At 47.0% G+C, this 12,826-nt stretch overlaps 1 long non-coding RNA gene across 1 annotated transcript in view; it reads left to right on the top strand.

Moving 5' to 3' along the window:
* The window catches only part of LOC105868327 (uncharacterized), a 20,244-nt gene extending 7,418 nt beyond the window's left edge, over window positions 1–12,826 (top strand). Inside the window, exons 2-3 of the long non-coding RNA XR_012913510.1 lie at window positions 9,079–9,209; window positions 12,701–12,826. This is a non-coding gene — a long non-coding RNA (uncharacterized LOC105868327). The remainder of the gene's footprint in view (window positions 1–9,078; window positions 9,210–12,700) is intronic.

Raw genomic sequence — 12,826 nt, 5'->3', positions numbered from 1 at the left:
GGCACATGCACACAGAGCAGTCCTCACTAGCGGGGAACAGAAGCGGCAGGACGTGGGTGCGGCTGTGCTTGAGGGGCTCCCTCCAGGAAGGCCCAAGCGCCTGTGTGTGAAGCCCACCTGCTCTCCCCAACCTGGGCATGCTGTCCCAGAGTCTCCATGTACAGTCACACAGGCTGTGTCCGCACAAAGGCTATGTGGGGATGAGGCCACTCTCGCTCTCCATGACAACCCTGCACCCTGGCTCAGTGGCTCTGTCAGCCTGGGGAAAGGGGCTTTTATCTTTGCCAGAAGTGAGAGCCCCCCCACACCAGGGCCCCTTTTTTCCCCACCCAGAGGAGCACTCTCTCTAACTCATACAAAGGCACCAGCAGGCTTCTGCCCTCACCCGTCTTTCCCTGGGTTATTCCCAAACCCCTTTGGGAACACCCTCTTTTAGTCACAGTAGCTTCAAATGAAACAACTGGCTAACCAACAAGATGGTTAATTACAGCAAGAAGTAAGAAACTCCAAAGAGGGGAGTTTCCAGGGTTGGTTTATTGTAATATAGCTGGGAAAGGACCCTGGAACTTCCCCCATTCCTCACTCTGCCATTCTTGTCCATAGCTTTGCCTTCAGACTGAGCCCCTCAGAGTACAAGACAGCTGCCAGGGCTCCAGACATCACATCTTCCTGACACTATCTAGGCTTTTGACAAATTGTGAACCTCCTCTCAGTATCATGTTTTCAGATGCACAAGATAAAATACATACAATTACAAAGAAAGCCAATTACATTGAAATCATCAAAATATTGGTTAATTGTGATATGCTAATCTATGTGCTTCTTATTAAAACATTAGGCTGCCCAGCCTGGGCAATAGCAAGACTCTGTCTCTATAAGAGATTAAAAAATTAGCTGGGCATGGTGGCGCTCACCTGTAGGGACCGTGCCCCAGGTCCCATAGCCAGGGAGCATCTGTGCACATAGCAGCTGCCATCTGAGCCTGGGTCACATCCCCCAGCTCTCAGTGAGATTGGGGGACTTCAAGCCATCATGTCTGCGTTTTTGGGTTTTTTTTCTTTATTGTCCAGCTAATTTCTTTCTATTTTTAGTAGAGATGGGTCTCTCTCTTGCCCAGGCTGGATAGTGGATTTTAGAATATTTTGCTGCTCCACTGACTTGAGTAGACTTTGCTGAGTTACTCAGTTCTTGCATGTTAGTTTTTCTATCTGCACATAGGAATTTTATGTGGAAGGAATTTTAAATATCATTGTCTTATCCTTTTGCTCTGCAGATGAGGACACAAGCCTGGGGAGGAACAGTCTGGGGAATGTTTCAAACAAATTTCTAGGAAAATACTATGTAAGATAAAAGACACAACAATTTTATTCTCTTTAAAAGAGAAGTGTAGCATCTCCACTATTCTGACCTCACATATACTGAAATGTATATTGATATATGTTTTATTAGTGTCCTTAATAGTAATAGTGCATTTAAGGTGGCTTTTATATGGCAAATAATTTCTTAAAGATTTGCAACCCATCATATATGCTGACATTTAAGACTTCACTGTCAATGTTTTATTTCTTTTTTTTTTTTTTGAGACAGAGTCTCGCTTTGTTGTCCAGGCTAGAGTGAGTGCCGTGGCATCAGCCTAGCTCACAGCAACCTCAAACTCCTGGGTTCAAACGATCCTGCCGCCTCAGCCTCCCGAGTAGCTGGGACTACAGGCATATGCCACCATGCCCGGCTAATTTTTTTTTTTTTTTTTTTTTTTTTTGAGACAGAGTCTCACTTTGTTGCCCAGGCTAGAGTGAGTGCTGTGGCGTCAGCCTGGCTCACAGCAACCTCAATCTCCGGGGCTCAGCGATCCTACTGCCTCAGCCTCCCGAGTAGCTGGGACTACAGGCATGCGCCACCATGCCCGGCTAATTTTTTGTATATATATTTTTAGTTGGTCAATTAATTTATTTCTATTTTTTGGTAGAGACGGGGTCTCGCTCAGGCTGGTTTCGAACTCCTGACCTTGAGCAATCCGCCCGCCTCGGCCTCCCAAAGTGCTAGGATTACAGGCGTGAGCCACCACGCCCGGCCTAATTTTTTATATATATATATCAGTTGGCCAATTAATTTCTTTGTGTTTATAGTAGAGACGGGGTCTCACTCTTGCTCAGGCTGGTTTTGAACTCCTGACCTCGAGCAATCCGCCCGCCTCGGCCTCCAATCAATGTTTTATTTCTTCCATGCCACAATTTCAATAAAAAATTCAGTCCAAAAATAAGTGGAAATGAGGAGTTAATTAAAACAAATACTTGTGAAATATTAATAATATTCAGTTTTTGGCCGGGCGCGGTGGCTCAAGCCTGTAATCCTAGCACTCTGGGAGGCTGAGGCGGGCGGATTGCTCGAGGTCAGGAGTTCGAAACCAGCCTGAGCAAGAGCAAGATCCCGTCTCTACTATAAATAGAAAGAAATTAATTGGCCAACTAATATATATAGAAAAACTTAGCCGGGCATGGTGGCGCATGCCTGTAGTCCCAGCTACTCGGGAGGCTGAGGCAGAAGGATTGCTTGAGCCCAGGAGTTTGAGGTTGCTGTGAGCTAGGCTGACGCCACGGCACTCACTCTAGCCTGGGCAACAAAGCGAGACTCTGTCTCAAAAAAAAAAGCACTCTTAGGTGATTCTAATATGCAATAGAATTTGAGAACTCCGTGAGGTAGGTTGGTTCTTTAATGTTTACAGGACTTATTTTCCTCCTGTGTAAAAGGTGGATAATATCCACGTGGTTCCTGACTTCCTTTCCAGATTGTGGCATATCCAACCAACCCTAGTTCGGTCTTGGGAGCCCGCCTCCCCGCCCAGTGTCCCAGGGCCTCGCCCAGAGTAGCCAGTGCTCCCCACGGAGACGCGCAGTAGCATCAGGGACGTGCCGTGCAGCCCGCGGGGGCTCCCCAGACGGCGCCCCCAAACAGTGTCTGAGTGGGATACGCATGAGCCGAGCACACGCCCGGACCGGCGCTCCTGTCTGCGTCTTTGTGCAGCTGTTAACTAATGGCCCTTGGATTTGGGCATAAGTGCTCCGTGCCCTAGGGAGGGCTATCTCAGAGGTTCTACAGTCTCCCAGGGTCCCTGGTGGGATTAACATGCAGTGGGGGCCCTCGTGGTGACTGACTTGGTAATTCACCCTCTGGGGCCCCCTTCCCTGCCCCACATTCCTGTCCCCTGCTAACACCTCCCGTGCTGAATCCTTGTCTCAGGCTCTGCTTCCGGGGATCCAGATGATGTTGTCACCATCAGGGTCCTTCGTCCTTTCACCCATGACACTCTTGCTGCCCTGGGGTCCTCAAAGGGGGGTCCAGGCCCTTGAGGGGCCGACACTGCATGGAAAGAAGTCAAGCGTCAGGGACTGGTGGATTTATACCCAGTAGATGACCTCATCAATGGGGCTCTTGTGCTGGGAGGCACCTCAAAGGTCATACCATCCAACCCCTTCACCCACAGACCAGAGAGGGCAAGAGACTTACCGAAGGGCACACAGCAAGTCAAAGGCAAGAACAAGGCCAGCACACAGCCCTCCAGCACCTGGGCCCAGGCCGGGTCCAGCCGAGCGGAGACCCAGCCCTAGAGTATCCTGCCCAGCAGGATGTGGAAACAGAATCGTTTTGTTTTCTTGGCTGCGCTAGCAGGACGGATGCAGATGTTTCTCTTCACCTGCCAGGAAGGTTTGGAAATTAAGCCCTCCTTGCAGGGAGGAAGGGGACCCAGTGCTCTGCTTTTCCAATTTAATGGGCTGCCCAGATCCTCGGGGAGCCTGAACAGCAGGGGTTTGAGGAGGGGGGAGAGGAGAGGAAGCGCCTGAGCAGGAAGAAAGAGATTTCCTGGAGCTGGAGAGTGGGGCTGAGGGGAGCGGGGACTCCTTGCTGTGACTTCCCTCCACCTCCTTCCAGTGGAAACTGGCTTTGGGGTTTTAGTGGGGACATCCTGCCTGGTGCTGTGCCTCCACCTTCCTTGCAGAAAGGGGCATGGTTTTAGGGCAGAGACATGGCTTTTGTTAAAACTTTTTTTTTTAAGAGACAGAGTCTCTCTCTGTTGCTCAGGCCGGAGTACCATGGCATGATCATAGCCCACAGCAGCCTCAAACACCTGGGCTCAATTGATCCCCCTGCCTCAGCCTCCCAAGTAGCTGGGACTACAAGCACACACCACCCCACCCAGTTAATTTTTTTTTTTTTTTTTTTTTTTTTTGAGACAGAGTCTCACTTTGTTGCTCTGGCTAGAGTGAGTGCCATGGCTCAGCCTAGCTCACAGCAACCTCAAACTCCTGGGCTCAAGCGATCCTGCTGCCTCAGCCTCCCTAGTAGCTGGGACTACAGGCATGTGCCACCATGCCCGGCTAATTTTTTTGTATATATATTTTTAGTTGATCAATTAGTTTCTTTCTATTTTTAGTTTCTTGAGACGGAGTCTCGCTCAGGCTGGTTTTGAACTCCTGACCTTGAGGGATCCACCCTCCTCCGCCTCCTAGGGTGTTAGGATTACAGGCATGAGCCACCAAGCCTGGCCAATTTTTCTATTTTTTATAGAGAAGGGGTCTTACTGTTGCCCAGGCTAGTCTCAAACTCCTGGGCTCAAGCGATCCTCCAAAAGTGCTAGAATTACAGGTGTGAGCTACCATGCCCAGCCTTATGGCTTAATAATTTCTTCTACCAGCCCCTGTAATACTCTCATTCTCCCAGTAAGCAAACCTAATGGTCAAGGATGGGCATCTGTTCCAGATCTCCATGCCATAAATAATATCGTTATATCCCATCATTCCACCGTTTCAAATCCACACACCTTGCTAACCTCAGTGTCAACTGATAATAAGTTTTTTTTGTTTTCTTGTTTTTGAGACAGAGTCTCACTTTGTTGCCCAGGCTAGAGTGAGTGCCATGGCATCAGCCTAGCTCACAGCAACCTCAAACTCCTGGGCTCAAGCAATCCTTCTGCCTCAGCCTCCCGAGTAGCTGGGACTACAGGCATGCGCCACCATGCCCGGCTAAGTTTTTCTATATATATTAGTTGGCCAATTAATTTCTTTCTATTTATAGTAGAGACGGGGGTCTCACTCTTTCTCAGGCTGGTTTCGAACTCCTGACCTTGAGCAATCCTCCCGCCTTGGCCTCCCAGAGTGCTAGGATTACAGGCGAGAGCCACCGCGCCCAGCCTGATAATAAGTTTTTCATTGTGATCGAACTCTGTAGTGCCTTCCTTAACATCCCTGTCAATCAAGACAGTCAATACTTAATTGTCAGCCAGGTGTGGTGGCTCATACCTGTAATCCTAGCACTCTGGGAGGCCGAGGTGGGCAGATCATTTGAGCTCAGGAGTTCGAGACCAGCCTGAGCAAAAGCAAGACCCCCCCCCCATCTCTACTAAAAAATAGAAAGAAATTAATTGGCCAACTAAAAACATATAGAAAAAATTAGCCGGGCATGGTGGCGCATGCCTGTAGTCCTAGCTACTCAGAAGGCTGAGGCAGCAGGATTGGTTGAGCCCAGGAGTTTGAGGTTGCTGTGAGTTAGGCTGATGCCATGGCACTCTAGCCTGGGCAGGAGTGAGACTCTGTCTCAAAAAAAAAAAAGAAAAAGAAAAAGAAAAAAAATTTAAAAAAAATACTTAATTGTCTTCATCTGTGGAAAACTACAATACACCTATACCGTTCTGCCTGGAGGCTATACTCAAAGTCCTCCCTACTGCTCCCAAATTCTGCAGGCGGATTTAGCAGGTACAGCCTTTTCCCAAGCCGCAGGCTTACCACACTGTGTATTATAGATGACTTCCTGCTTTGTTCTCTCACGGGCAGCTGCAAAGAAGACAGCGTGCATTTATTACAACCCCTAGCAACCCAGGGACATAAGGTTTCTAAGGAAAAACTACAGCTAGTTAAGATCCAAGTTAAATATCTGAGTTTATCTGATCTCTGAAGCAGGACTACATTTGGACCCTGAACAAATACAAGATGTCCAACAATTTCTTAAACCCAAAACTAACTAAACAACAACTTTGAGGGTCTCTCAGACTCTCTGGATACTGCCATCACTGAGTACCAATCTTCTCTCCCTACTTCAAACCTCCAAACCTGATCCCATGATCTGGGACAGATGTGAAGATACTGCATTTATTAAATTAAAAGACGAGCTTTTGAATCCCCCTGTCCTAGGACAGACACCTCAATTATCAACTTCCTTTCTTCCTTTTTGTTCCTGAACAGGAAGGAAATGCCTTGGGCATCCTAACCCGGTAACAAGGAGATTGGCACCGCCCCACTGGGTGTTACAGTCAGCCACTGGATCCCTCGGCTCCAGGGTTAACCTGGATGCCACCCTAGTAATTAAACCCACTGAAGAAACTGTCCTGGGATCTCCCTTCACCGTTTCGTTCCCCTACACGGTTGAAATTGTTCTGAATTCACATCACACTCAGCGTCTCTGCTAGGCATCCTTCCTGCCTCTCTTACTAGCTGCCCCCATGTAACTGTTTCTCCAAATCATATCTCAAACCCGATACCCTCTCACCTCGTCCCTCTGACAAGAACCCCCCATGACTGTTCAACACTATCTTTTGACTCCCCAAAAAGATTTATAAGAAACTCTGTGAGATAATGCTAAGCTATCATGGTTTACAAATGGATCATATTTTTAAAATGACATGGGCCGAGTGCAGTGGCTCACACCCGTAATCCTAGCACCCTGGCAGGCCGAGGGGGGTAGATTGCTTGAGCTCAGGAGTTCCAGACCAACCTGAGCAAGAGTGAGGCCCTGTCTCTACTAAAAATAGAGAGAAATTAGCTGGACAACTAAAAATATATGTAGAAAAAACAAAAAATTAGCCGGGCATGGTGGCGCATGCCTGTAGTCCCAGCAACTCAGGAGGCTGAGGCAGCAGGATTGCTTGAGCCCAGGAGTTTGAGGTTGCTGTGAGCGAGGCTGATGCCATGGCACTCTAGCCAGGGCAACAGAGTGAGACTGTGCCTCAATAATAATAATAAATAAATAAAGGTCCATTTAATCAAATCTCTGCTGTGGCCCCACCAAAAGAACCTTTGGAAAGTGAGCTGAAAATAATTACCAAGGATGCCCAAATTTGGGTACCAGCAGCTGAAAACCAACACTGGAAAGATCATGGCTGCTGGTTCAAAGATAAAAAAGAACTGGGGGGCCGGGCGCTGTGGCTCACGCCTGTAATCCTAGCTCTTGGGAGGCCGAGGCGGGCGGATTGCTCAAGGTCAGGAGTTCAAAACCAGCCTGAGCAAGAGCGAGACCCCGTCTCTACTATAAATAGAAAGAAATTAATTGGCCAACTGATATATATATAAAAAATTAGCCGGGCATGGTGGCGCATGCCTGTAGTCCCAGCTACTCGGGAGGCTGAGGCAGAAGGATCACTCAAGCCCAGGAGTTTGAGGTTGCTGTGAGCTAGGCTGACGCCACGGCACTCACTCTAGCCTGGACAACAAAGCGAGACTCTGTCTCAAAAAAAAAAAAAAGAACTGGGGTAACCAGGCATGGTGGTGCACGCCTGTCACCCCAGCTACTCGAGAGGCTGAGGCAGGAGGATCACTGGAACCCTGGAGTTAGCATTCAGCCTGGGCAACATAGCAAGACCCTGTCCCTTAAAAAAAAAACAAAAAAAAAAAACTGTGGTTAGGACCTGCCAACAAACCAGTTCTCTCAAATTCAATGAAAAATTCATCATTTGACTCATTGGCCAACTAACAAATTAATTTCTTTTATAAAACAATATTGGTGGGATGGCCTTTAAAAACCTGCAACACATGGCTATTTGGCCTGGGCCACCTGCCCTAAATTTAATCCAGGAAAACCTTCATGTACAGATTCTGGACATTTTAACTGACTTAATGGGCCTTTGGAGGTTTGGCAAATGGATTTTCTTCTACTCGCTTCTTCCCCTGGGTATACACGCGGACTGAACGTGGTTTGCTTGTTCTCCTGTCTGTTCTCTTGTCTATCCCTGCAGACAAGCCGCTGCTTCAGCCACAGCCAAAGTTCCCTGAAGAATTATGCCCACCCTCCCAGGCATAATGAATACGTAATAATCAGGGAACTCATTGTACGGGCCATGCTCAGTTTGGCCAGTTTGACAGCATTTCCATTGTGCCTTCCGCCCCCAATCTTCCGACCCAGTAGAACAAGCCAATGGAATTATAAAAACCCAGCTGGCAGAATCTATGGAAACTCTACACCTTTCTTGGCCTAAAGTGCTTCCTTTGGTGTTATTAAGGGCCATTCTCTTTGGGGGCCCATAAACTTTTGTCTTTTTTTTTTTTTTTTTTCGAGACAGAGTCTCGCTTTGTTGCCCAGGCTAGAGTGAGTGCCGTGGCATCAGCCTAGCTCACAGCAACCTCAAACTCCTGGGCTCAAGTGATCCTACTGCCTCAGCCTCCCGAGTAGCTGAGACTAAAGGCATGTGCCACCATGCCCAGCTAATTTTTTCTATATATATTATTTGGCCAATTAATTTCTTTCTATTTATAGTAGAGATGGGGGTCTCGCTCTTGCTCAGGCTGGTTTCAAACTCCCTCCTGAGCTCGAGCAATCTGCCCGCCTCAGCCTCCCAGAGTGCTAGGATTACAAGCGTAGGCCACCATGTCCGGCCAACTTTTGCCTTTTTTTTTTTTTTTTTTGAGAGTGTCACTCTGTTGCCCAGGCTAGAGTGCGGTGGTGTCAGCCTAGCTCACAGCAACTTCAAACTACAGAGCTCAAGCGATCCTTCTGCCTCAGCCTCCCAAGTAGCTGGGACTACAGGCATGTGCCAGTATGCTGGCTAATTTTTCTATATATTTTTAGTTGTCCAGCTAATTTGTTTCTATTTTTAGTAGAGACAAATCTCACTCTTGCTCAGAGCTGGTCTCAAACTCTTGAGCTCAAACAATCCACCCACCTCAGCCTCCCAGAATGCTAGAATTACAGGCGTGAGCCACCACACCCGGACACCCTCTGCTTTTGACCCTCAATTGAAAAACTGACACATACTCCAAAATTGTGAAGGCATTATTAAAGCACTGGATAAAAATCATACTTTGATTTTTCTGGCAGAACAATCTTTCCTCAGCACAATCCTGGGAGAGGAAGGCCTAAAGCACTACAGTCTACAGCATGGAGGCTTTGGTGCCTGGAAAAGACACCTGTGTAAGAATTCTCTTCAAAGACTTCTCTCTGTCGGCCAGGTAAGGTGGCTCACACCTATAATCCTAGCACTCTGGGAGGCCAAAATGGGAGGATCACTTGAGGTCATGAGTTTGAGAGCAGCCTGAGCAAGAGCCAGACCCCGTCTGTACTAAAAATAGAAAAAATCAGCTGGGCATTGTAGTGCACGCCTGTTGTCCCAGCTACTGGGTAGGCTGAGGCAGGAGGATCACTTGGGCCCAGAAGTTTGAGGTTGCTGTGAGCTAGGCTGATGCCACGGCACTCGAGCATGGGCAACAGAGTGAGACTCAAAAAAAAAAAGAAAAGAAAAGGCCAGGCGCGGTGGCTCACGCCTATAATCCTAGCACTCTGGGAGGCCGAGGCGGGCGGAGCAAGAGTGAGACCCCGTCTCTACTATAAATATAGAAAGAAATTAATTGGCCAACTAATATATATAGAAAAAAATTAGCCAGGCATGGTGGGGCATGCCTGTAGTCCCAGCTACTCGGGAGGCTGAGGCAGGAGGATTGCTTGAGCCCAGGAGTTTGAGGTTGCTGTGAGCTAGGCTGATGCTATGGCACTCACTCTAGCCTGGGCAACAAAGCGAGACTCTGTCTCAAAAAAAAAAAAAGCAAAGAAAAGAGAAGAAAAAAAAGAAAATATTAGATTTAAAAATGGTGAAAAACAGAACTTGACAAATTTTTAAGATATTTATAATCCTAATCATTCTTTCATTGTTGATAGTCTTAGAATTATTACAACAATGTCATAATTTAATAACAGAACCTTGAATAAGTACTGTCAACGCCTCGCTATTAATACGAATAACTATTAGTATACGAGGTGCCCCACGTGGCATTTCCTGACGTGGCCCACTAGGATACATTTTCATTTGTGGGGGATTTGATAACCATATGTGTGGGCAGCATCGTGCCTCCATAAGTGGGAAATAAAAAGCCAATGCGGTTTAGGGTATTTCTGGATTCAGTTTAAGTTAGCAAAATCTAAACATTGGTGGACACCTATTAATTTACACAATCATAGTATTAATAAAGAGATACCGGACCAAGAGGCATAAGTCCAGCTGGGTGGGCATCAGTCTCAGAGCTTTCCTCCTTTGGATGGAAGTTAGTCAGGTAAACAGTGATTAGAAACCCATCCTTACCGATTGGATCTTGCTGAAGGAGTATTAGACAACGAAATTGCTCTAGATCACTTACTGGTGAACAAGGTGGTGTTTGTGCAATAGCTAATACCACTTACTGTCCATGGATAAATTCCACTGGGGAAGTAGAAGCACATTTATACAGGATAAAAAAACAAGCCACCTGGCTTGGTAGAGTCTCATCAGATAGGTCTGGACTTTTCAACCTCATTAGTTGGTTACCTTCAAAACTAGGTTCATGGATTAGAATGATTATTCAAACTGGACATATTATATCATTGCTGATTTTTTTTTTTTTTTTTGAGGCAGAAGGATCACTTGAGCCCAGGAGTTTGAGGTTTCTGTGAGCTAGGCTGATGCCATGGCACTCTAACCCGGGCAACCGAGTGAGACTCTGTCTCAAAATAATAAAAATAAAAAATATGTTATTGCTGATTTTTTTGTGTCATGATTTTTAAGCTTTGTGCTTCTTCCCTGCCTAATTTTTGTAAAGCCAGCTCTTCCAATAGGATAATGTAGCACAACACTTTGAGGTGACTGCTGGTCCCAGAGCTAATAAGATGGAGCTTGGTGCTGGTCTTCAAGTAGACCTGCCCTGAGGACATTTTTCCTTCTGGCTTCTGTGTTACTCAAGTGTCACTCGCCCAGGTCCCTGGCTTAGCGCCCCCCCCCCACATCTTCCCCCTGACATGAGACTGACACAACTGGGACAGGTGCATCCTGGCACCAGGGACAATTAAGCTCTACTGCAAAAGGGCTGATCAGCAAGGCTTTCACAGAAAGATCTTAATCAAAAGGGGGAAATTGTGAAAGTTGATCATCCGATTGGATCATTCTTGCCATACCCAGCTAAATCAGAGTCAAGGGGCCAGGGGAGAAGCATTGCTCTAGAAATGTTATTCTCTGCCACCCGACAGCTGAAACCGCCTGCTGTAACCTGAGCCTGGCTTTATCTACAGCTGCTGAGATAACTTGCTGCAACTCTAGGACTAATTATGCCCTCTGCCCTGGCCCACGCATCCATCGGACCTAGCCAGCTCCCCAGAGCTTTACTTATACCAATGAACTTTCTCTCAGGGCCATCCAGAACATTGCTCTTTTTAATAAAACTGTCAACCTTGCCTTTGTTCTTCAGATATACCAGAGACCACCAGTCTGAGTGTATGTCCCGAATTGCAATTCTGTCTTCCCAAATAAAATGGTATATCTCTACATTTTCTTTTTTTTTTTTTTTTTTTTTTGGAGACAGGGTCTCGCTTTGTTGTTCAGGCATGAAGGCAGTGACATTATCATAGCTCACTGCAGCCTTAAACTCCTGGGCTCAAGTGATCCTCCTGCCTCAGCTTCCCAAGTAGCTGGAACTACAGGTGTGCCACCTTGCCTGGCTAATTTTTCTATTTTTTGTAAAGATGGGGTCTCACTCCTGCTCAAGCTCATCTCTATTTTTTTTTTCTTTTTCGAGACAGAGTCCTGCTCTGTTGCTCCAGTTAGAGTAGTAGAGTGCTGTGGCATCAGCCTAGCTCACAGCAACCTCAACCTCCTGACATTAGCAATCCTCCTGCCTCAGCCTCTCAGAGTGCTAGGATTATAGACATGAGCCACCGCACCTGGCCTCATCTCTATATTTTTACTTTGGCTTCTACACTCTTACAAACCCAATCCAGTCACTGGATCTAGGGCCCACGCTCAATCCAGGATCTCATATCAACGGTCTTAATTAATTACATCCGAAATGATCCCATTTCCAAATAAGATCACATTCTGAGGTTACATGAAATTGGGGGCTCATCGTTCAAGTCACTACAGTTCAGCTTGGGGCCTTGCTCATAGGAGTACCCCCAGACCCACTCAAGTGGCCTCCCCCTCTGCTGCCCCTCAGATCCCTGGCATCATTCCCACCATGCCAGCCTTCCAAGGTAAGGACTGGGCTATTGTTGTGGCCACTGTGTCCCCAAGCCCCATCCAGGGCCTGGCACCCAGGCAGTGCTGGTTCAGTTCTTGGTGAGTGAGCCTTGACAGGAACACCAAAGACGAATCTCACAGACAGGAAAGAGCACTTGGCTGTGACTGTATTTGCCTGACATTCAAGAACAATCAAAACTAGCCTAAGCTGATAGCAACCCAGTGACCTCTGGGTGGGGGTTGAGGGGACTTCCCTGGTCAGGGCTCGAGGGGACTTCCCTGGGCTGGAAATGTTCTCCGCAGCCACAGATGGAACTTTCACAGTTCCAGCAGCCACATTAAAAAAAGTAAAAACAAAAACAAGTGATATCACATTTCATAATGTATTTTATTTAACTCATGTCCCATATGATGATTTCAACCTATAATTAATGTGAAAATTATTATTTTTTTCTTTTTTTTAAGCCCTTCCATTCTAGAATCAACATGAAAATTATTAATGAGAGGTTTTAGGCCCTTTTCTCTGTCCACACTGAGCCACTGGAACCATCTCCACGTGGGGGGGACCACACTCCTGGGCGACAGGGGCCT

This window comes from Microcebus murinus, chromosome 19, assembly GCF_040939455.1.
Source record: "Microcebus murinus isolate Inina chromosome 19, M.murinus_Inina_mat1.0, whole genome shotgun sequence".
NCBI classification, from domain to species: Eukaryota; Metazoa; Chordata; class Mammalia; order Primates; family Cheirogaleidae; genus Microcebus; species Microcebus murinus.
Note: the sequence above shows the minus strand (reverse complement) of the source record. Positions and strands in the feature narration are given on the sequence as shown.